Source organism: Sorex fumeus, unplaced genomic scaffold, assembly GCF_029834395.1.
Source record: "Sorex fumeus unplaced genomic scaffold, SorFum_2.1 ptg000018l, whole genome shotgun sequence".
Lineage (NCBI taxonomy): Eukaryota > Metazoa > Chordata > Mammalia > Eulipotyphla > Soricidae > Sorex > Sorex fumeus.
The window spans coordinates 5,890,885-5,913,942 of NW_026606075.1; the positions used below are offsets into that span (position 1 = coordinate 5,890,885).

The 23,058-nt window shown below is 40.2% G+C and overlaps 1 non-coding gene across 1 annotated transcript; it reads left to right on the forward strand.

Moving 5' to 3' along the window:
* The first annotated feature begins 19,651 nt into the window (after nt 1-19,651).
* Nucleotides 19,652-19,758, forward strand: LOC130021924 (U6 spliceosomal RNA). The gene has a single exon (XR_008792251.1). It is a non-coding gene; the product is annotated as a U6 spliceosomal RNA (small nuclear RNA).
* The last annotated feature ends 3,300 nt before the right edge of the window (nt 19,759-23,058 follow it).

Sequence of the window (23,058 nt, forward strand, 5' to 3'; positions counted from 1 at the left end):
TACAAATGCTTTTCCCAGCTTATTATTATTATTTTCCCAGCTTATATTAATAGCACTAACCAAAATACAACCTACTAGTGGGAGAATATATTTGCACACCATACATTTGACATGAGCGAATATCCAAGCAGCCACAAAACCAGCAACAAACCACCTCAATCAAAATAACTAAATCGACACATCTCCAGTGAATATTTACGAGCATGTGCAAAAGGGTTCCTCATCAGTGATTATCAGGGAAATGCAAATCAGAATGACAGAGATATCACCTCACACCACTCAGAATATCTTGTATAGAAATGGTCTTAACAAAACAGTGCTGATTGGGGTGTAGAGAAAAAGGAAACCTTCTCATTGTTGATGAGATTGAAAACTATTTAGCCTCTACGGAAAATAGTATGGAGACTTCTGCAAATACTAAAAATAGAAATACAACATGATCCAGGAATCTCCCTCCTTAGTATGCATCCAAAGAATACAAAATCACTAATCTAAAATATACATATTTCACACCTATGTTCATTACAGCACTGTTTACAATATATGCATTCATTACCTTTTATCCATCTCAAATTTCCGGTCATCATCACGTTTCAAAATAATTTTTTTCTCTTTTTTTCAAAATAAATTTTTATAATCCCTTTACATTTATAAGTAATTCTACAAATATTTTGCTATGTACCTTAAAAGAAATCAATTAATATTAGTTGAATATTGACATACAGTGTAATATTTATCTTTAAAAAACATTTTTTCGTGCCCTAGTTTGATATTGACTTCTATTTGTGTAATACTGATTTTGACCATTGTTGTTTCTAATAATGTAATTTTTCTGTGTACATGATTTTTCTGTGTACAAAGGACATTTTATGCTAATGTAATGGAGAATATAATTGTATTCTAAACACTTTAACTCTACATTGGGGGATGTCTACCAGGATGGTTGTAAAACATGTTAACAACGTACAGGGGAGAAGACACTTGTCTTTTACAATGCCAATTCTGCTTTTTGTTTTAATCTCAACGCAGCATTTTGTTCCCCAAGCATCAGTTTAAGTGTTCCCTGAGCAGAGTCAGGAGTAAGCCCTGATGTTGCCTCTCCCCTCTAACTAAAAAAAAAAAAAGAAAGAAAAAAGAAAAAAAAACAAGAAATTCTTATACTAGAGAGAGAGAGCACAGCAAGCTGAAGCACATGTTCTGCATATGGGAGTTCTGGGTTCAGTCCCCAGGACCCCATGGCTCCCTATGCCCCTAAGGACTGACGGGTGTGACCCAACAAACCAACAAAAACAAAATCTCCAAATAAAAAAACATAAAAGTCAATGTTGTAACATTCTTTTATTTAAAACATTTTTTGGGGGGGTCACACCCAGCGATGCACAGGGGTTACTCCTCACTCAGAAATTGCTCCTGGCGGTGCTCAGGGGACCATATAGAATGCTAAGGATCGAACCCGGGTCAGCCGCTGTACTACCGCTCCATCCTCTAAGAAAATTTTTAAATTAAACAAAGCACCCCAAATTCTGCCTGTCTGTGCAGTAAAAAATTGGAATCATAAATACAAATCATAATATTTTCACTAAAAAAAAAAGAATACTTGACCAGCAAAATTCTCATTTCATATTTCAAAAGTTGGCATCTCCATTTCCAAGGCTTTTATCTAATCAAAAATTCTGGATGACTTTTTTCATCTTCATACCGATTTCAAGTTTATTTCTTCATCTTCTAATGGGGGAACCAAAATTGTTTTTATTGCTTCTGGATTGCAAAATTAGTATGATTCATCCTTTTATTATTGTATTAATTAGTAACTACTTTTAATAAAGAATATAGGTTTAGAAGTTTTATTTATTGCACATTTACATTACAGATTTGATGAGAATGATGTCCTTACTGATTTGCATTGTCTTATTAATTAGTTAGATTTTCATTAAGTAAAAATTTTCGGGCCAGAGTGGTAGTACAGTGGGCAAGGTGCTTGCCTCGCATGCAGGAGACCTGACTGAATCCAAATACTAAATGACGTCCTTCAAGTGCTGCCAGAGTTTATTGCTGAGTACAGAACCAGCAGTAACCACTGAGCACTGCTGGGTATGTCCCAAAAATCAAAACAAAAAATATTAAATGCAAAAAATTAAATGTTGTCATACTGCTTAAAATTTTCTATTTAAAATTTATAAAATTAAGGACAAAAACATACTTTTAGGAACATTAAATTATAAAGCAAAATTAAATATCTCTAACTTTTACTTTTAAAATGTACTCTTCTCCGACATTTTTACTAAAAACAAAACTGCTTGCTTTTCTAGCATCCAGCTGCCATCTATCTAGTTGTTAATAGATAACAACTTAAGTTGCTGTCTTGCAGGCCGCTGACTCAGCTTCAGTCCCAGAGCACAACCAAGGATGATCCCTGAGCACAGAACCAGGAGTAAGCCCTCAGCACTACTAGGTGTGGTCCAAGAACCCGAACCGGGGGGAGGGGGGGACACAAAAGAAGAATTGGACACACTTTCCACAGGTACCCGCTATGTTCATCTACCGGCCTTGTTCTAGAGACTCATAAGTAAATCTCACAATCATCCTGTTATTCCTCGATTGCCTCGAGCAGGCCCCAGTAACGTCTCCTTCATCCTAGCCCTGAGATTATATTCAAGGCTCTTTAGGGAGAATGAGACCCACCATTGTTACTGGTATTTGGCATGTTGGGTACGCCACGGGGAGTTTGCCAGACTCTGCCCTGTGGGCAGGCTACATTCGGTAGCCTGCCAGTTTGTCCAAAGTAGGAATGAGATAATAAGATGTAATAAGATGTAATTTACTTATTACAAGTAAATCTCAAAAGAGATCAATTAGCTGCAAAAATTTCTCCGATACCAAGTCCTGACTGAGACCTCCTGGGCAATCCATGGCGGGCATGGGGCAAGTTCCCGCCCTATCAAAGTCCCCACAAACACACTCAAAACCTAACAGTTGCCATCATACCTCCGGCCCGACTGCCCAGTTAATTATGCTGGATTTTCTGGAATGACATCTCCAAACTCTACAATACTAACATCCCAGTAGTGAGAACGTAACACAGAAGCCAACCAATCGCAACTAATAAAAACATTAGCACAGAAGGCTTAACTTGTACAACAGCTTAGTAAACCCTCAGAAAGGACTTGATTTTCCCATGGTGAGATACAACAATTTTCACAAATTTTCTTTTACTGAAATATTTTTTGTTCATTCCACTACCCATTTAGTGGTAACAAGTAATATAAAGTAAATTATTGGGGGCAAGTTTGGGGGATGGTTAAGAAAATGGAGATGGGGCTGGAGCGATAGTATAGTGGGTAGGGCGTTTGCCTTGCATGCAGCCGACCTGGGTTCAATCCCCGGCATCCCATATGGTCCCCCAAGCACTGCCAGGAGTAATTCTTGAGTGCAGAGCCAGGAGTAACACCTGAGGGTCACTGGGTATGACAAGAAAGAAAGAAAGAAAGAAAGAAAGAAAGAAAGAAAGAAAATTGAGACAATGGTGAAAGGAAGGTGACGGTGGTGGTGGGATTGGGGTGGGAATATTAAATACCTGAAACAAACCATCATGGACAACTTTGTAAACCATGGCATTTAAATAAAGGGGGGAAAGAATTGGTATCATACATAAGACATAATATCTAGACGTGGATGCATGCAAATTTAAGAGAAATGTGAATTAATATTACTCAATATTCATTACCATCATATGCAATACTTGAAAATATGAAGGCTGGAGCAATAGCACAGTGGTAGGGCGTTTGCCTTGCATGCAGCCAGCCTGGCCAGGCCAGGTTTTATTCCTCGGCTCCTCTCCGAGAGCCTGGCAAGCTACCTAGAGTATATTCAATATGCCAAACACAGTAACAATAAGTCTCAAAATGGAGATATTACTGGGCCTGCTCGAGCAAATCAATGAACAATGGGAGGACAGTGTTTGTTTGACAGTGAGCATATCTGAATAAGACCATAAATTGATTTATGCAAAAAGAAACAAAGGAAGGGATGCTTAGCACTAGTGGGAAGTGAAAGTCCCTTACACAGGCACCTACTGAACTGGTACTCTAAAAAGAGGGATGGAGCAAGCTAATTAATTCTTCTTTTCTCTTATTTAAGTGCTTCTGCTGTTCAAATAGCCCCTGGATCCAAACATTCTTCAATTCTCATCTTGGAGGCAGCATAACCCATAAGATGTCATAGCATCCAGATGTGATGACCTTTTAGTTTCAGAAGATAAAGTTAAAGTCAGTTAAAAAACGCTCTCCCTGTAACCCAATGTGTGTTAATCACAGGCATGAACATTTAGTGACAGAAGTGTCTGTGGTTTCTGAATAGCCTATTATTTACATATTATATGCATTTGTGAATTGAGAACCTTTGAAAGGGCAGGAATCAGAGTCTCTTTTACTCAGATCTAGGTAGGAATTCTCCTTGCCACGTGTCCCTCTCCACAGGCCAGAGAGATAGGTAAGACAAGGACTAAAGCGATTGCCTTGCATTCAGCTGACCCTTTCTATCCCCACACGGCCTATGGTCCCAGCACCGCCAAGACTGATCCCTAAGCATAGCACCAGGAGTAAACCCTGAGCACGAAACCTGGAGTAACCCCTGAGCACAGCCAGGTGTGACCCCCAAAACCAAAATAATAATAATAACAATATAATAAATACATTTTCCTTCCCTCCATTCTTAGGCCACTGCTTCCATTCACACCCAAAATCCCTTTCTCCACCCAGTATAAAGCACTAATGGAATCGCTTACTCTTTCAGACATAAAATGATCTACTTAAGATTCAAAGAGAAAACTTCTTCAGACTCTTGTAGGTTGGAATCCATCGTCTGTTAGAGAGCCGCAGTCCATTAGGCTGTACAACTTCTGTGCTTGCTTCTTCCTCTGTGGAAAATCCACTCTCTTTTCTCGGGCTATTTCACTCTCTTGCACATATCACCTCCATTGTAACAGTCATCAGTGAGTTCTCTCTCTCTCTCTCTCTCTCTGTGTGTCTCTCTGTCTCTGTCTCTGTCCATCTCTACCTCTCTATCTCTGTCTCTCTGTCTCTGTCTCTGTCCATCTCTACCTCTCTATCTCTGTCTCTCTGTCTCTCTCTGTCTCTCTGTCTCTGTCTCTCTCTCTCTCTTTCTCTCTCTCTCATCATTCCCAGAGCATCCTGTTCTCATTCAGAATTCAGTTGTCATTTTACATTCAGTTCTTTCATTTTGTTGGTGTTTTGTGTCCCTTAGGGTGTGGTCGGGCTCACCACAATCTGACCAGAGCTTAGCACATGTGCCACACGTCAGAGACACACAATGACATTAATAAATAATTGATTGCTCATAATTAAGTAATAGAATCACTCAGCTGAATCCTACATTCCATTGTTTTCTTTGCTTTTAGAACCTGACCATTGATATGGCCCAAGAAGCTACATTTGCTTTTGAGATCTCACCTTCATAGATCTTCTTGCAAAATCTTTCCCAGAGCTCTCTGGCTAATTCAAATACTTCCCTTTCCTTTAATTGGAAATCCTTGAAAACTCCACTTGACATTCTGACATGACGTCACATCATGAGGATCCACCTGCACTCCAATGAATTCTCCTGAAGCTGTGGAAAACGCTGCACCGAAAAACTAGTTTCATGGTGGGCATGCACATTATGGCAATTTTAGGAATCTTTCCACTCACTTAGGAAAGCGTGAAGTGTGACCAAAATGCAAAAAGTGCGCTTCCCTCAAATCGAACATTTGAACTCTGATAGAATTATAAAGTTTATTTTCTAATATGATGACTGCTTCTGAAGTATTTCAGGATTTCTCCTGAGTATTCAGATTTACGTGGGCAGTCAATAGTTAGGGAAATATAAGCAGCTAATTCTGGAAAGTTTCTGGATTCCCTTTTTTTGGTTAAGTCATAACTCTATTACCATGAAATCATTTATTCATTAGAATGACTCTCATCCTGGTTCTGCTGAAAAACTTGAAAAACAGAAGAACCAGAAATGATGATTCTCAATTATGAGAGTGTGTTTCTTTACATTTCTCCAAAAATTCTCTATGTTTGGTGGACACAGGCAAACTTTAATTTAGCTTTCTTCTAAGCCTGCTTCAAGGGCTGGGGTAGAGGGAGATAGAGAAGGGATCATGCTGACAATGATGGCTCGAAGGCGTAGTTCTGGGAGATGTGTTCTAAAAGTGGGTAAAGGACCAAACATGATGGCCTCTGAGTATCTGTATTGCAAACCAAAATACCCAAAAAGAGAGAGAGAAGAAGAAGAAAAGTGCCTGCCATCGAGGCAGGCTGGAGGGGTGGGGGATGGAAGGAAGGATAAGGAAGGGGAGGGTGTGGATATTGGTGGTGGGACACTGGTGGAGGGATGGATGTTAGAACCTTGAATGACTGAAACCCAATCACAAAAGCTTTGTAATTGTATCTCACGTTGATTCAATTAAAAAAATAAATTTTAAAACCAATAAACAAATAATTTAACTTCCTCCCTCTTCAGCTCTCCTATATACATTTTCAGGATTGGGCCAGAGAGATAGTATAGCAGGTAGGGCATTTGCAGCCCACCTAGGTTCAATCACCGGCATCTCATATGGTGCTCCTCTGAACACTTCCAGATGTGACCCAAAACACAAAACACACATTTGTTGGCTATTTAGACTCTTCCTCTTTGCACAATTTGTCTTGTGCTTCTTTCATTTTATTGATTTTGGGGCCACACACGACAATGCTCAGGGGGTTCTCCTAGCTCTCCACTCAGAAATTATTCCTGGCAGGGCTTAATGGACCACATAGGATGTTGGGGATTGGACCCAGGTTGGCCTCATACAAGGCAAACCTCCTACCCACTGAACTATCACTCTGGCCCTTTCTTTGTACTTTAAGATGAGCAAAACTGGACTCTAATAATTAGACACTGACGTCACACCCACAAATTTAACTTGCCAAGTTGAACCAGCAATAAAAGTGCTTCGTAGACTTTTTTCTCATGAGTCTTTGTCTATTTTAAGCAATGGCATAATTAATAGGAAATGACAAGTTGACTTGAAACCATCAAATGAGATACCTCATCTCAGCAGTCGTTGGCCATCCATGAGGCTGCCTAGAGGAAATGCTAGGCTTTGTGTCTAACTGGTGACCTTACTTTGAGGAGTGTCTCCATGACAGAGAGGATTTTATTAAACGCAATCGATTGGGGAAATGCAGGGAAGTTTCCAACTAATTACACTCAAACTCAAATGACCCAGTACTCATTAGTCCACACTAAGTAAAGCTTAATCAGAAGCTTTACTAAGTCAGACTGAGGAGCAGAAACTTTTAATAATGACTTAAGAAGTAAGTTGACAAAAAACACAACCTAGAACAGGACGTTTCACTGTCTGTACCTGAAGGCCTGACCTCCATTTAGTGTCAATGAGATTATTCCGGTAAAGAAAAGTGTACCATCAAGTTCTGAGAAAGTGAACATTGGATATCTAGATTCTGTAGTCTGCAAAACAGAAAAGGAGAGAAAAGACAGCTTCTTCCTGACCTTTAAGAAATTTGACCAAAATTGCTTTGGGGTCTTTCCTCCACATGAATTAGCATCATCTGTTTTTACAAAAGTGGTATTTTTTTTTATTTAGTGTCTTTCTAATTTAAGCAATAGGGTGACAACAGTGTTTAAGTTTATGGTATTGATGTACACAATTATTGCACACCCCACCCCAAAAGTGCCCACTCCCTGCAGCCTGTCCTGGTGTCATCAAGGTGATATTTTAGAAATGAGAGCCCAATTCATCTGTTTTTAACAGATAATACAATAGAAGTAGATGGCCTAATAACTACCCATTATCTTGCTTCTGGCTGTAAGAGATACACCTCCTTAGTTGTATCTGCTGAGACATAGCAGATGTTTCTGCTGAGATTCTGTGTAAATTCTCTTCCGAGTCCGTGAAGCACTTTTCTCTGTGGTTGAGAGGAATCAGGGAAGAAGTTCTGCTGAAGCTTTGCCCAAACCCTAGGAATTCCAAACAGCTCTGTTGCATTGCTTCCCACTTGGTCTCAACTGGCAAATGAAAGGGTATTACATTTGTTCGATTCTTTTCAAGTGCATAAATACTTTAACCTTTTGCCTTTGCAAAAGCATCATGTAAGTATGCTTTTCTTTCTTTTCACCCCTCTTGGGAAGTCCTTCAACCTTTTACGTGTTTATTTTTATTGAGATAGCAGAGTTCACAATAGTTTTCATATATGTTCTTTAGGTATGCAACTATAGCATACCATTACCAAAGTATCTCTATTCCTCCACCACTGCCCATTGATCCCCTCTTTTCGTGTCCTCCCTCACCTCTCACAAACCCCCCAATCCCTAAGTCCTTGCTTGGTAAGCTCAGTTCTCTTGGAAAAGTCCATTATTTTTTTAACCGCAGATAAATTTTTAAATGGTTGAACTTGCTGAGTGCTGGTCCTCACACAGAATGAGTAAATGGAAATCATTTCTTATAATAAAATTAACTGATGATATTCTAGAGGTAGAGTCTGCTAAAAAGTCACTTGGGACAAATACTGAGGGATCTTCCTGCAGTATTTTCGGCTGTCAACTTTGTGGATGATGATGTGAGTATTTTGCCTCTGTTGAATGATAACAAGTGTGGCTGATGTTAGCTATTTTATTTCTTGGCTAAAATCACTCTGAAATAATGGTTTGATTTTGTGATTATTTTATTAGTGGGTTACATGTTGCATTGTTGTGGTCACTTTTTTTAGAAGACAGGAAAAATAATTTTCACAAGATGTTGTTATATTGTCAAAGGTAAATCTGAAAACAAATTTTCATCTCCTTCTTGTTCTGCATAAGTAATATCTTTTTTACTCATAGACATCATATTTTAACTGGCCCAATACATAAAATAGGCCTGTAAGATTGTCTCATAACAATGCTATGCCCTTAAATTTTTCCATGACCCATATTTTGGATTATGGGTCCATAAGACTTTAAAAGAGTGACTAATTCTGTGATTCTCTGGGTCCCAATATTTTCATTACTGTTCCTATTTTCTGTGTCCTAGTTCACAGGTTTTTAGCTCAAAGCAGCCAGAAGCAAACATGGCAGAGGTTCTGAAAGTAGATTTGAAAAGCTCAAATTCCCCCTTTAACCTTGAGCACAAATGTTAGTTTAACAGCACAAATTTGTTGCTGAGTTTTATAAGTTTATGCCAAGGTGAAAGATGAGACCCGAATACCATCATAAATGGCAAATAAAGATAGAACCTTATATAAAATCTCATCAATCACCTGAAACCAAGAGCATCATTTTCACACTCACACACACACACACACACACACACACACACACACACACACACATAAAGATGCCCCAACCCTAAATGCACAAGAGTTATTTGTTAAGAGTTGCCATAAAATCATCAAGATCTTGACCTCATACACCCAAGTTTCCTAGAAATCATTAAACCATCATTTTCGAGCTTATCTGCAGAGTGCAGCCTCTCCTCTGCTCACCAGCAGAGCTGTGCAATTGCTGGAGAAGTAGTTTGGGGTTGTGGTGGGGGGGGGGGTGTCCAGAGGAAAGAAAGAACAAGAACTGCCACCTATTCTGCCCGTTTTTCCCAATGACTCTTGAGCAAGGGGATCTATGTCATAAACTTTCAGAAACACCCTGCTGCCTCCATGCTTGCCACACTGAGACTACCGTGGCTACACTAATCTAGCTGTGAAGCTGAGTTCACTTGCTGAGAAAGTAATTGTTTGTAGTCTACAATCAATTGACTTTAGAGTTTTCTAATTTGGGGGGGGGGGGGGTTTGTTTGCGGGTCATGCCTGGCAGTGCTCAGGGGTAACTCCTGGCTCTGCACTCAGGAATTATTCCTGGCAGAGCTTGGAGGACATTATGGAGTTCCTGGGGATCAAACCTAGATCAGCCACGTGCAAGGCAAACACCCTACCCACTGCATAATCTCTCCAGTCTCAACTTTAAGTAAAAGAAATTATATCTCAATAATGTGAGCGAGTCACATCATTGAGTTGACTGCCTTACAGGGAAAATAAATTTCCTGGAGAAAGAATTCTGCTGCAAAACTAAAACATCAGCTTCTGCCCGAGTTTCCAGCCTGCCAGCCCGCCTGCTCTACCAAATTCAGACAAACTAATTCCAGCAGTCTCATAAGCCAATGGGTATTTTTTTTTCTCTGCAGATCCCTGACTTTCTTCTCTCTACAGAACCCTGACAAAAGAGCCTTATTTCACTTCTGCTCTTTCCAGACTGATTTATTGTGAATCCAGGAAAGAAAGTCATGAATAGACAAGTTTGTTCATGTTGGAGAATTATGGTTCTAAGAAGGATCCTTACCACTTGGAAGTATTCCTGGAGAAAACCAGAACATAACTTCCTCCATGTTTGGCTCCGTGTACCTAATGAACCCCTACATCAAGCATTTTTTCTAAATTTTTTGCCTTATTTTAAATATGCACTTTATATATTTGCATTACAGTTCATGTCTCAAAATTTTTCTGGTTTAGGTGTAAATATTGATAAGAGATTTAGAGGATTTGTTACTATGAATTCATAACCCTTGACATTATAACTTATATTTTGACATAAAGGTATTTTGTTTAATCGTGTTTGGGTAGAGATGTATTTTATGTTACTATATTTTATTCAATTGCTCATTTTAACTGAAAATGAGCTCTTGTAAGTTTTTTAAAATTCTTTTTTTAGATAAGGAGGCCTTTCCCAAGGAAGTCTGACATAAACTTCATAAACTAACTGAATTGTGAAAATAGAAAGTGCTGATCAAATGAATTTGGAAATAATACTAGCTGAAAACAATTGAACAATGGGGCTTTTTAGGCACAAAGCTTGTTTCTTGCAGCATGCATTTAGAACCCTAACTACTAGAAGCATCTATAATTTTTTTAACTGTTGTTTTGTATGAAAAAGTTCCATCAAGTCAGTTAATTTCTTATTAGAAAAAAGGTTTAGAAACTTCAGAAAGCACACAATTATAATGATATAGTACTATTTACTAAGGACTCTCAATTCCTCTACTAATGAGTCTGTTGAACAATTTTATTTTCCTCCCTCTTCTATATAGGATTGTACACTGCTATTATTTATGTCAAGATATAGAAGGAAATACCTGATTCTAACAAAGTTGGAAATGAATTCTAGTTCAATTTGAATTTTAAAATGTTTTAAATGTAAATTTATAAGCTTATGATAATCTAGGGTGACTGAATTAAATCTCTTTCCTTTGAAACAGAATATGAAACAAGTTTAGTAAAGGTACATAACTAGAGGAGTAATTTTACAACAAAATTAACCTTTAAGATGTAGTATAATTATTCTGTTTATTTTATTAGTATTTATTCTGTGATGCTCTCAGGACCAAGAAATGCTGGTATTGATCTATAATTGAATCCCCAAAATCACATTATTAGTGACAAGGGAGACTGTTTATCATCGTGTTGGCTCAACCTAAACTGAAATCTCTACCACTTATAACTGTGTAACTTTACTAAATTAGCCACTCTAGACTTCAATTTCTTAATATGTAAAATGGGAATAATAGAAAGATTTTACAGTGGGTATGGCACTTGCCTTGCATGCCATCCAGTCAGCTTCAATCCCCCATACAATATATGGTACCCCTCGCAGGAGTTATCCCAAAGTACATCCAGGTATGTCCCAAAAACAAAAAATAAAGAAATAAATAAAAATAACAATATTTCACTCACAGGGTCGCTAAAATGACACATGGTTAGTAGCACATGATCAATAAATGGCAGATATTCTCCTGATTTATAAAGTGTCCTTACTAAATCTCATTGTTCTGAGAAAATGTGTCATCCTCTTCAACATATTTAAATACTAAACTCAAAACAAAACAAAACAAAAAACCTATGTTCTTTCATTCTGTGAAACATAAAACACAAAAGATAAAAACATAGAAAAACTTTGGGTAGAAGTTTACTAGCCACATCAATGGACTAACATGGAAAGTGGATGTCTGGAATGCAGTTCTAAGAGTCCAGATAGCAGAAGTTAATACAATTTAACATTTTTTTCCAAGCTAATATTCTTCTGCTACAGTAGTTTCATTTCAACTGTTTCAGTCATTTTGAAACTCTAGTTATTTTATCACTTTTTTCAAGAGATGATATCTAAGTGCTCTTGATCCCTTGAAGGGAAGTAGAGGTCTTTCCATAGTCTCAACCTTCCATTTTCCTTTCAAAGTCAAACCCAAGGGTTGTTACAGAGGAAGGAGAAATTAAGAGTGAGAAAACTCACTTTCTCCATGCACAGTACTGCCGTTTACTGCTTTCTAAAATCATCTGCTCTGATATTTTATCATAATCACATGCCCAGTAGATAGCAAGGGTAAGAGACTGTTATTTCCTTAATACTTAATACCCACTATCCACAGCGCTCGGTTGCTGGTGGCAGCAAAACTCGGCTTCCAGCATCTGCACAATACTCCTGAGTAAGTAACTGGTCTCCCCTCAAGTGCAGGAACAACCCCTGTTTCTACTTATATTTGGAAAATTGGGCCTCTTTGCTCACTGGCCTTTGCAACTTCGGTTTCTGAAAGTGGCAGGCCTAGTAGCAACGCTTGTCCTTAGTCCCAAGTCTCAGTTTACATAGGCTTGCTAAACAAACACAAACACTGTCCTCCCGTTGTTCATTGATTTGCTCGAGCGGGCCCAGTAACATCTCCATTGTGAGACTTCTTGTTACTGTGTTTGGCTATTGAATACTTTCGGTAGTTTGCCAGGCTCTCCAAGAGGGGTGGAGGAATCGAACCCTGCTCGGCTGGGCTGACTGCGCGCAAGGCAAATGCCCAACCACTGTGCTAGGGCTAATGAGGGCAGATCCCCAGCACCCTGAAATCATGACCAAGCTCATTAGTTTACACCATCACTCCTCAACTGGCAGTTATATGGACCCCTGTGGGTCCCCAGAATCTTTCCAAGTCACCGTAGGTGAAAATTTCATGAATTGGGGGGGCCACAGCATGAGACAAGGGGACCAACCATTAAGACAGGAACATGAGAAGGGAACAAGGTCAGGACGGTCAGAAAAGCGTTAAGAAGAACTGATCTACACCATAGCTAGATTAGTGATGTTAATCTCACACTCTGGCAGATAGTAAAATTGATGAAATATGAATTAAGTCCAATTTAGATTCCATTTGTCCTTTAACTGCAATAGAATAAAAAATTTTCCAGTAGTAGCAGAGGATTAGATGAGATTTGTTCTTTTGATAAACTCTCAGTAGGCTATTACAAGGAATTACAGTCATGTATACTTGCCAAGTGATCACTTCCTGCTGGCTAATCTCTTTTCAGTTATATGTAATTTGAACACAACCTGTTAACATCCTCAAAATTTACAGCAGATGAAAGCAGTTTATTTGAGGATCAATGGGATTAGGAAGAAAATTTTGTTATAAGTACACTGAAAGCAGGAAAGAGGTGAGAGCAAATAAGAAACTATTATGAAAATATAAAAAAAACTACAATATTATGGCATATGCCTTAATACCTCAAAGTGTCCTGTACTAGATCACAGTATATATAATCATATTGCAATTTAATAATAATATAATAAAGATTAAGCTCTAAGGCAGAAGACTATGGAATACATTTGGGAATTATGTTCACTGAGAATAATTCTTTTAAATGGCTATATAAAGGTATTATATTTGGGCCAGAGGGCTAATACAGCAGTAAGGTGCTTGCATTGGATGAAGCTGACCCTAGTTCGATACCTGCTACCGCATGTCCCCTTCCCCCATACCAGTGGGTGTGATCCTGGGCCCCAAGCACTGCCTGATGTGTCTCGCAAAATAAATAAAATGATCAGCTTTATGAATTTTTCAATACATAATATCTTGACCCCATGACTCTAGATAATGGTAATGACAGTAATAATAGAAGCCAACACTGGTTATTTATCCTGTACCAGACACTATGCTGAGTCCTTTAACTAGATAATCTCATTTCATCCTCACTGCAACTCTAACACAGATTTAATTATGATCACATCTTACAATTTTTTTCAAAAGCTAAAATATTTTTAAAAAGAAAAAAAGTTGACAGAGATGAAGTAGTTATTTACATTGACTTTGATACTAAGAATGGTGAGATTTCAACAACCTGACTCCCAAATTCAGTGGCTTAAAACAATAGTTTTCTTTCTTTGCTGCCCTTCCTGTGGTTTGCCTAGAGCTCTGTTCTTCATAGAGTGGGGCCCTTTGCATCTGATATGAAAGAGTTGTCAAGTAGAGGAAAGTAAAAGATGATGACTTAGGCCCTGACTTTTTCCTAGAAGTAAAGGCCCCATGACCTAATGACCTGGTACAAGGAGGAGGAAAAGTACAATCCCAAGAGAGCAGGAGAGTCGGTGAACAATTTTACTATCAACTGTGTCCACATAATCAAATAGCAGAAGTACAGGGTTCAAACTCAGGTAGCGTACCAACAATGAATTTCGAATAAAGATTCGGGAGGTCTCCGCATTTTATCTTCCTAGTAGCGTGATCAGGAGAACAGGAGTGGGCCACATCTCTCAGAGAGTTCAACTCTCCTTCTGTTCTTGGATAGGTCTCTCTCCAATGCTGTCATGTGGTGGGGTGTGCCGTGAGGGCCAAGTGGATTCTTTGCCTGTAGGAACCTGGGTGCTCTTCCAAACATTGTTGGGCGTAGCTCCCAAGCACTGCACCAGGAACGGCCCTTGAGCTCTGCCGGATGTGGTTAAAATATAAATAAATGGATGCTGTTGTGTTAGGTAATCACACACTTTCAAGGCAATCTTGCATTTTTGGTAAGTCCGGGAATTAGTGGAGACACTTAATCACAGCGGAAGCAATGCAGAATAATCATTTTTGTTCACTTTCCAGAGGTCAAATATCCCATTATCATTGCAAAGGGATAACTTAAACAAAACCCCCTTTTTAAAATAAAAGAATTTAGATTTCGTATTAATAATTTCTGTCACTGAGTATGCACCAGAGAAATAATCACACTAATCCCTGGCAGCATGTCTCTGCTTCATGGACATACACTAGCTTATCAAGTAATTTGTACTAGGAAGTAAATGAAGCTTAATTCCTGTCTTGCTCTTTGATAGTTTTCATTGACCTTTGCTAGCTTAGATGTGAAAATTAGGGGCTGGGAAGATGGCACAGGGCATGAGTTGGGCCTGTGGGTTGGATCTCTGGCACTCCAGGGCTCCCAAGCACTACAGGGTATGGTTCTGGAGTCCCCCGGCACTGCCTGGTGGTTCTGGTGTCCCCACCCCTTAAGTACTGAATAACAATCACTTCCTCAGGTCCCAGCACTGAGCCACTGACCCTGTCCGCCAGGAGTTCCATGAGGAATAATGCCCAGGCCTGCTGAGCACTGCCCAGAAGAATATATCTTAAAATAGTTTTGCTGCACATTTTTTGGTAGCTGATAGTGGGAAAACTTGAATGTACTCTACTTTATATTTTACAAAGTAGTCTTGGTTGCTTACAGCTTTTCTGCTTCCAATATAAGAAAATATTCCTTAGAAAATGCTTTCAGCAGAGAAGAACTAGCAAGCCAGTCAACTCATAAGTATCTAATGGTTCCGGAGGCAACGGAACATAGTACTAGAAATGAAATTACCAGAATTAAATTTGTATTACCCCCTCAGCTTTTGTGCTGGTTTCAGGGTTTTGCACAGGATCAATGTGCTGCTAGTATTTGCATACATAAATTTATTCTATATAAACTTTGGGGGGTAGAGGGCCACCAAGCAGTACTGAGGATCTCCAGATTCTGTCCCAATGATTCTGATTCTTGCCAACTGGACTGATTGCATAGTGCTCAGGACAAAGGCTGCAGTGCTGCTCTGATTCCGTGATGCCAGACATGACCTGTATAATCTCCGGGCAGCTAGGGAGAGTCCCAATGACTGGCTCTCTCTCTCTCTCTCTCTCTCTCTCTCTCTCTCTCTCTCTCTCTCTCTCTCTCTCTCTCTCTCTCTCTTTCCCCCCCCCCAACCTGGGTTCGTCCCAGGCTATGGGGCAGATGAAAGAGGAAACAAGGACCAAGCCAGTTGATGATCAGTTACCGTTCATTCTATTCTCCCCACGCGCCTGTTCCAGTCTCACTAAGCTCCCCATTCTAGTCTCACACTGCCCCCTCATTCCCGACCCCCCTGTCTCTCCTGCTCATCTCTCCTCGCTCCATGTGGCAGTCACATCTCTCATCTCTCCGTGTGCCTGCTCCTGCATTCTTGACCTACATTCTCCTTCTTGTCCCCCTTGCTAGTCTCTCTGCGCTCCATCTTGCTGCCCTCGTCTCTCCCTCTCATCTCTCCAACTCACTCCCTGTATTGGGGGTAGCCACCACACCCCACAGCAGCACAATCAACACATCAAAAGCCCTTCCTGACTCCCCATCAGGCTCAAAGGTGGAAATCCCACCTAGGGGGTTTTCTTCTCAGTTAGTCCAATAATTCAATTAACATCTTAATTAACATCTTAATTCTACTTCTTAATATTATTTGTTTTGTATGGACACAGTAAGAGATACATTGAGCTTCTAGGGTGACTCTCCTGGGGACCTCTCGCTATAGACTCAGACTATAGTGCTCAGGCCAAATTAATTATTCACAACCCTAGCAGGGTCCAAATCTAGTTATTATTTTTTGGATCATGACAGAATTTGTCCATGACCAAGCTCTTAGTTAATAGTAAAAGCATTATGGTTCTTTGGTCAGGCCCATTTTGATGCCAGGGTAGCACATAGCTCACAGCTTGCCCTGGGTCCATCCAGTCCCTTGTCAGAACCCTGCTTTGGGGATGCGAGGAATTAAGGGCAACTGAGGCTTAGGTCAAGAGAACAGATACCTTGGAGGTAATATCTGAAGTCAATTAACTCCCAAGTTACAAAAGCATGGCATTAACTGTCTTCCTGTGTCTGTACAAAAAGGACTTTGCTCTGAATTAACTAAGCAAAGGACTTAAGGAGAAGAGAAAAACAATATTTACAAGTCAACAGAGCACAAAGAAATAAGTTACAAGTAAACCCAGAGGAATGGGAGCACTGTGATGGAAACTACCCAGTGAATCTAAGCTCCCTGTGACAAGGCAGAAGGGATAGACCAATGTTATCCTACAATGACCCACCACCCACTGTGCTCCAGACCCTCCCTGGCTAACCTGATGATGCTCAGTGGACTGTGTGGTGCTGGGGATGGAATCTGGATTGACTACATGCAAGACAATTGCCTCAACCCCAGTTTCATTTCTCCAGGCCCCACTACATACATCACATATACATTTCTTAAGCTTTCGGAGAGTGAGACACAGCTCACATTTTTGTGACTCATTTCCTATAATCTGGTACTTTTTTGTTTGTTTGGGGACATGCCTGGTAGTGCTCAGGGCTTACTACTGATTGTGCACTCAGGAATCACTCTTAATAGTGCTCAGGGGATGCCAAGGATCAAACCTGGATCAACAAACACTCGACCTGATGTTCTATCTGCTGCTCCGTGGGTCCTAATTTGATCATTTTTAACAAATGAAATTAATTTCCTAACCTCAAACACGAGTTCAAAACTTCAATTCTCGTCTTAATTCTGAAGTAAAAATGTTAAGGTGAGGCATCTATTATTTTTATATTTTTATATCTTGTTTTCTTAGCCTTAAGGGCTGGAGTGATAGCACAGCGGTAGGGCGTTCGCCTTACAATCGGCCAACATGGCCGAGCCGAGTTCGATTCCTCCGCCCCTCTCGGAGAGCCCGGCAAGCTACCGAGAGTATTCGATATGCCAGACACAGTAACAACAAAGTCTCCAATGGAGACGTTACTGGGCCCGCTCGAGCAAATCCACGATCAACGGGAGGGCCTTTACCTTTTCTTAGCCTTTATACTAGTAACATATAGATCTTGTTCTGGTGCCCCAAAACAAAGATGTATTGATTCTTTTTAAACACCAACTGTTACACAAAAAGAGATAGGAAAACAGATCAAAAGTGTAAGTGGGAAAGAGATCTTACAGGTTGAGCACATCCCTTGCAAATAGGAGGCCTTCTTCTGTCCCTGAACAACTTGAACAACTTCAGAGCATCAACATTGGAATAGCCTGGGACCTCTTTGGATCTATCAATCAGTCAACACATAGAATCTGCTCTTTGATAGCCTTTTGACCTTGGAATTAGGACTTATCTACAGTAAGAAGCCTGTTTCTCCCTTCCAATTGTATTCATTAAGGAATGCAAAGTTGTAAAATTTTACTTGCCAATATTTGTCAGAGGTTCAGCCTAGGAAGACCAGTTAGAAGAGGTTTTAAATCACTGTCCAGCCAGCATTGAGAGAATATCACCTCCTTGACCACTGAGGTTTAACATTACCCAGGACAATCCTTAATAATGGATGGGTCAGTAGAGCAATACTGACTAACATTTAAAGCATCTGAAAGCTTAAAAGAATTGAAATTGGAAATTCAGAGAAAAGTCAGAAAAGGAAAAAGAATTCCCATAGAACATGAGAGTGGTCTCAGCATGGTGGTGGCTGGTCCTGGAGGTCTTCTCAGCCACCACCATGCTGAGACCACTCTCCGCACACATGAAGGTACTGGCAGAGGGACAAAGCCACGCGGGTTCCGGGGCCGAGACCTCCAAGCCTACTCGAATTGGAGTCGAGCATCTTCCACCCAGATCCTCCAAATTCCAGTAGGCGGGGGTCACACCCACCACCTGGCCCCCTGGCACCGTGTAATCCCATCAGCGGCCAAGACTCAGAGACTATAAAATTCAGATCCCGGAACCGCGCGGCCGCATTTGCGGCCGCGCGACATCTTATCAGAACTTTTCTTTATGACATCTTATTGTCTCATTCCTACTTTGGACAAACTTGCAGGCTATCGAATGTAGCCTGCCCACAGGGCAGAGTCTGGCAAACTCCCCGTGGCCTACCAAATATGCCAAATACCAGTAACAATGATGGGTCTCATTCTCCTAAAGAGCCTTGAATATAATCTCAGGGCTAGGATGAAAGAGACGTTACTGGGGCCTGCTCGAGGCAATCGACGATTAACAGGATGATGAAATGAAAAAAAATGAAAAATAGAACATGAGCAGACAGAATTAAAGACCAATGACATTATGACTGTCAGTGGCAGAAACAGCATTGGAAAAAGAAGGAAAAAAAACTAGTTCTGCCTTCAAATGCTTATCAATTCAGAGTGCAGCATAGAATGCTGATAATATGAAGCAAGGTATGGCAAGAACCATTAACATGAAATTGTGTAGTTTAGCGACCATGCAGTTGAAAATGGAGAGCATCATAGTGAGTGAAAGCAGACAGGAGGGCAGATACAGATCCATCTCTCTTATGTGGGATATAAGAAACATGTAACACTATAGCACTGCCCTCCCGTTGTTCATCAATTTGCTCGAGCGGGCCCAGTAACGTCTCCATTGTGAGACTGCTGTTATTGTGTTTGGCATATCAAATACGTCACGGGGAGCTTGCCAGGCTTTGCTGTGCAGACGAGATACTCTGGGTCGATTGCCTGGCTCTCCGAGAGGGGCGGAGGAATCGAACTCGAGTCGGCCATGTGGGCTGTGTGCAAGGCAAACGCCCTACCCGCTGTGATATCGCTCCAGCATATACTAAAATTGGAATGATACAGAGAAGATTAGCATGGCCCCTGTGCAAGGACGACATGCAAATAAAAAACATAATCAGGAAATAATAGATGGCCAAGGGGAACAGAACCTGAGAGCTGTTCTGCAGAGTTGAGCTTACCAAGGGAAGGCTGGGAGGAGGGAAGGATGGCAGAAGGAAGCGAACACTATGATGGAGGGTGGAGGGTTGGAACATTGTCTGCATGAAACTATTGTAACAGTATTGATGCATGGTGCTGTAATTAAAATATCTTTAATGTGTGATTAAGGTGAATATGCAGTTCAAAGCTCCAAACTTGAGTTCAGTTCTCTAATTTGACAAATATAAAGATCAAGTGCAATATTTTGGTTAATGTGTGAAATTAGAATTCAGGTAATTCTGGTCAGGTGTCAATCAGAAAAATGAAAAGCATGCTAAGATCCATAGTATGCCTACATTAGAGAAGTCCTTGGTGGGTCAGAGAGATGGTTACAGCCACTAGAGCACTTGCCCTGCATGTAGACAACCCAGGTTTGATCCCGCTGTTCCATGTGGTCCCCTGGGCAACGACAGAAGTAACTGCTGAATGCAGAGCCAGGAGTAAGCCCTGAGCATCTCTGGGTATGGCCAAAAAAAAAAAAGAAAAAAATCATTGCCTTATGTGATGGTGGGATCTGGCTAAGCTAGTCTGAAGACCACAGGGCAAACCAACAGGAAGAGTGGGCTGGACCATACTCTTTGAAGCTGCAGTCCACAGGTAAAACATCTCACCAGGGAAGAGACGTCAGTGTCACTCCTAGAGAGTTTCCTACTGGTTGAGTTAGGCCCACGAAGATTATCTAGGAAAAACTAGGATTAACTCCTTTTGTTCCAATCATCTGGTTAGGGGCTTGAACACATCCTAAACTACCTTCACAGCAGCACCTAGACTGTGACTCAGCACCCCAGGGGAGACTATAGCCAAGCTGACTCGTGAAACTGCCCCTTAGAGCAAACCAGGATGAAGTGCCAAGACTATCACTTCCCAGCTATATGGTTGTGAGAAAATTTTTCCAAATCCTTACTTTGGAGGCTGGAGAGATAGTCCAGCAGTTAGGGTGCTTGGTTTGCACACAGTCAACCCAGGTTTGAGCCCCTGTATCCCATGTGGTTCTCTGAGCCCAAACAAGAATGTCATAAAACACAGAGCCAGGAGTAAGCCCGGAGCTTAGCTGGGCATGTCCCACATGACAAAAGACAAGATAACAGAATTACTTTTAGAGAAGTTATGATGCAGCTCACTTGGTCTAATTTAAGTATATAAACTGAGTCCTTATGGAGGGAAGCAGGTTACTCAGCTTCCCTTCACGTATCTCCCTTTATCTCCTTATCTTTAAATAGAGACTAGTCCAATGTCCAACAACATAGTTGTGGCTCATGGAATGGAATACTATGCAGCTATAAGGGAAAAAAAAAAGAAGAAATACTGCCACTCACTGCAATGTGGGTGGAACAGAAGGTCATTGTGTTAAGCGAAATAAGTCAGTGGGAGAAGAACAAATACCAGATGATCTCACTTGTCTGTGGAATAGAGAGACAAGACAAGAGAATAAGTGACAAGCCCTGGATCTTGAGTTTACAAATCTGATTAACACGGAGTGGAGGGAATAAGAGGGCTGAGAAGCAGATGAGAACTGATGCAGGGACAGTGGCAGAGGGTTGTAAGAACTTTGTTAATTTGATGATTAACTTTACATCAGTCAAGCTGGTGTAAAGTTAATCAAATACTGAAATACTGAAAGGTTATTGTCTACGTATCCCGCTACCTACTTTCAACACTCAGTTCTTATCCTGAGTGATCATTTCTAATTATTATAATTAAAATAAATTTAAATTAAAAATAAATTCAAACAAAAGTAAAGTGAGGATAGTAGCAACAGCACCTTCCTAGAATTATTATAAAAACTTTAAAATCTGATACCTATAAAATGCCAAGAACTTACTGGGAAAATATCCAACTCATTTCAGATCATTTCATCCACTTCCAAAAATGGGCTTCACCTGTGAAATATGATATTTCTCCTGCAGGTTAAAGAAAAGGACTATTAGATATTTATAATAGTGTTTCCAAAAGGTAAAAGGTAAAGGTAAAGGCCCTCCCGTTGATCGTCGATTTGCTCGAGCGGGCCCAGTAACGTCTCCATTGGAGATTTTTGTTGTTACTGTGTCTAGCATATCGAATACTCTCGGTAGCTTGCCGGCTCTCCGAGAGGGGCAGAGGAATCGAACTCGGGTCGGCCATGTTGGCCGCGTGTAAGGTGAACGCCCTACCGCTGTGCTATCGCTCCAGCCCAAATAAATAAATAAATAATCAAAATTAAATTAAAATTTATTTGTTCCTCCTATTTGCCAACATTTTGGTTGTAATTATAGAAATTATATCTGTAATTTCCCCAAAAGACATAACTATAGATATACTACAGATATACTTGCACATATTTGTACAGTATTAAACAAATACTTGCATTGCAATAATGTAAAAGAAAACATACAAGTTGCCATCAAAGAGAGACTGTATTCTTGGGTATCCAGATCAACAGAGCTTTTGAATAAATAAATAAGAAAGTTTTCTATAAACTGATAGATAAATATATTCAATGTATATAAAATGAAAGAAGGCCAAGTATAAAGTATTAAAAGGCTAGCCCGGGGGATGGAGGTTATAGATTCATGTCTTCATATTTTCATTAAAGGTACTTTATGTATTTCTTAGCTGAAGTTTTGAGCTTTGCCCCTGAAATGCCACAGTATGATAAATCAATAGCAAAGGAGGAGAAAGAAATCTTGGAGGTTACAAAAGAAATCAATAGAGAAGCAGCTTGCAAAGTGCTGGCTGCACACAGTGAACAAAAGGCAGGACTTGAAAAAAAATTTCAGTTTATCTTGTTTCTTAGATAGATCCAAATCATGTGCATGTGTTTCCTATTTTTAAAACACATTCTAATAGAAGCCATTAATGTTGTCTTTTGAATCTGTATTCAGAAAAACTGCTGCATCATAGACCAGCATGGGACATGGACATGGGAGTCTCCTGGTGGACGGTTCCACAACAAAACTGACCACATAATATTCAATCGACAATTTTGCCTGACCAATGTCGCTGTTGTCCCAAAATTCCAAATGGAATGGGACCACCGTCTCCTTCATGCAAAATTCTACTTCATGGATTGGGGAGAAAGGGCTGCAAAGTTTAAGAAAACAACTCCCAGAACGACCATGAACTGGGAGTTCTTTGGCACTATTGTGGTAACATGGGAAGATGCCATTGTTGACAACATTGACGAGGAATACGATCGACTGGTTCAACACCTTCATGAGTGTATGAAGAATGCTGAGAGAGAGATAGCCA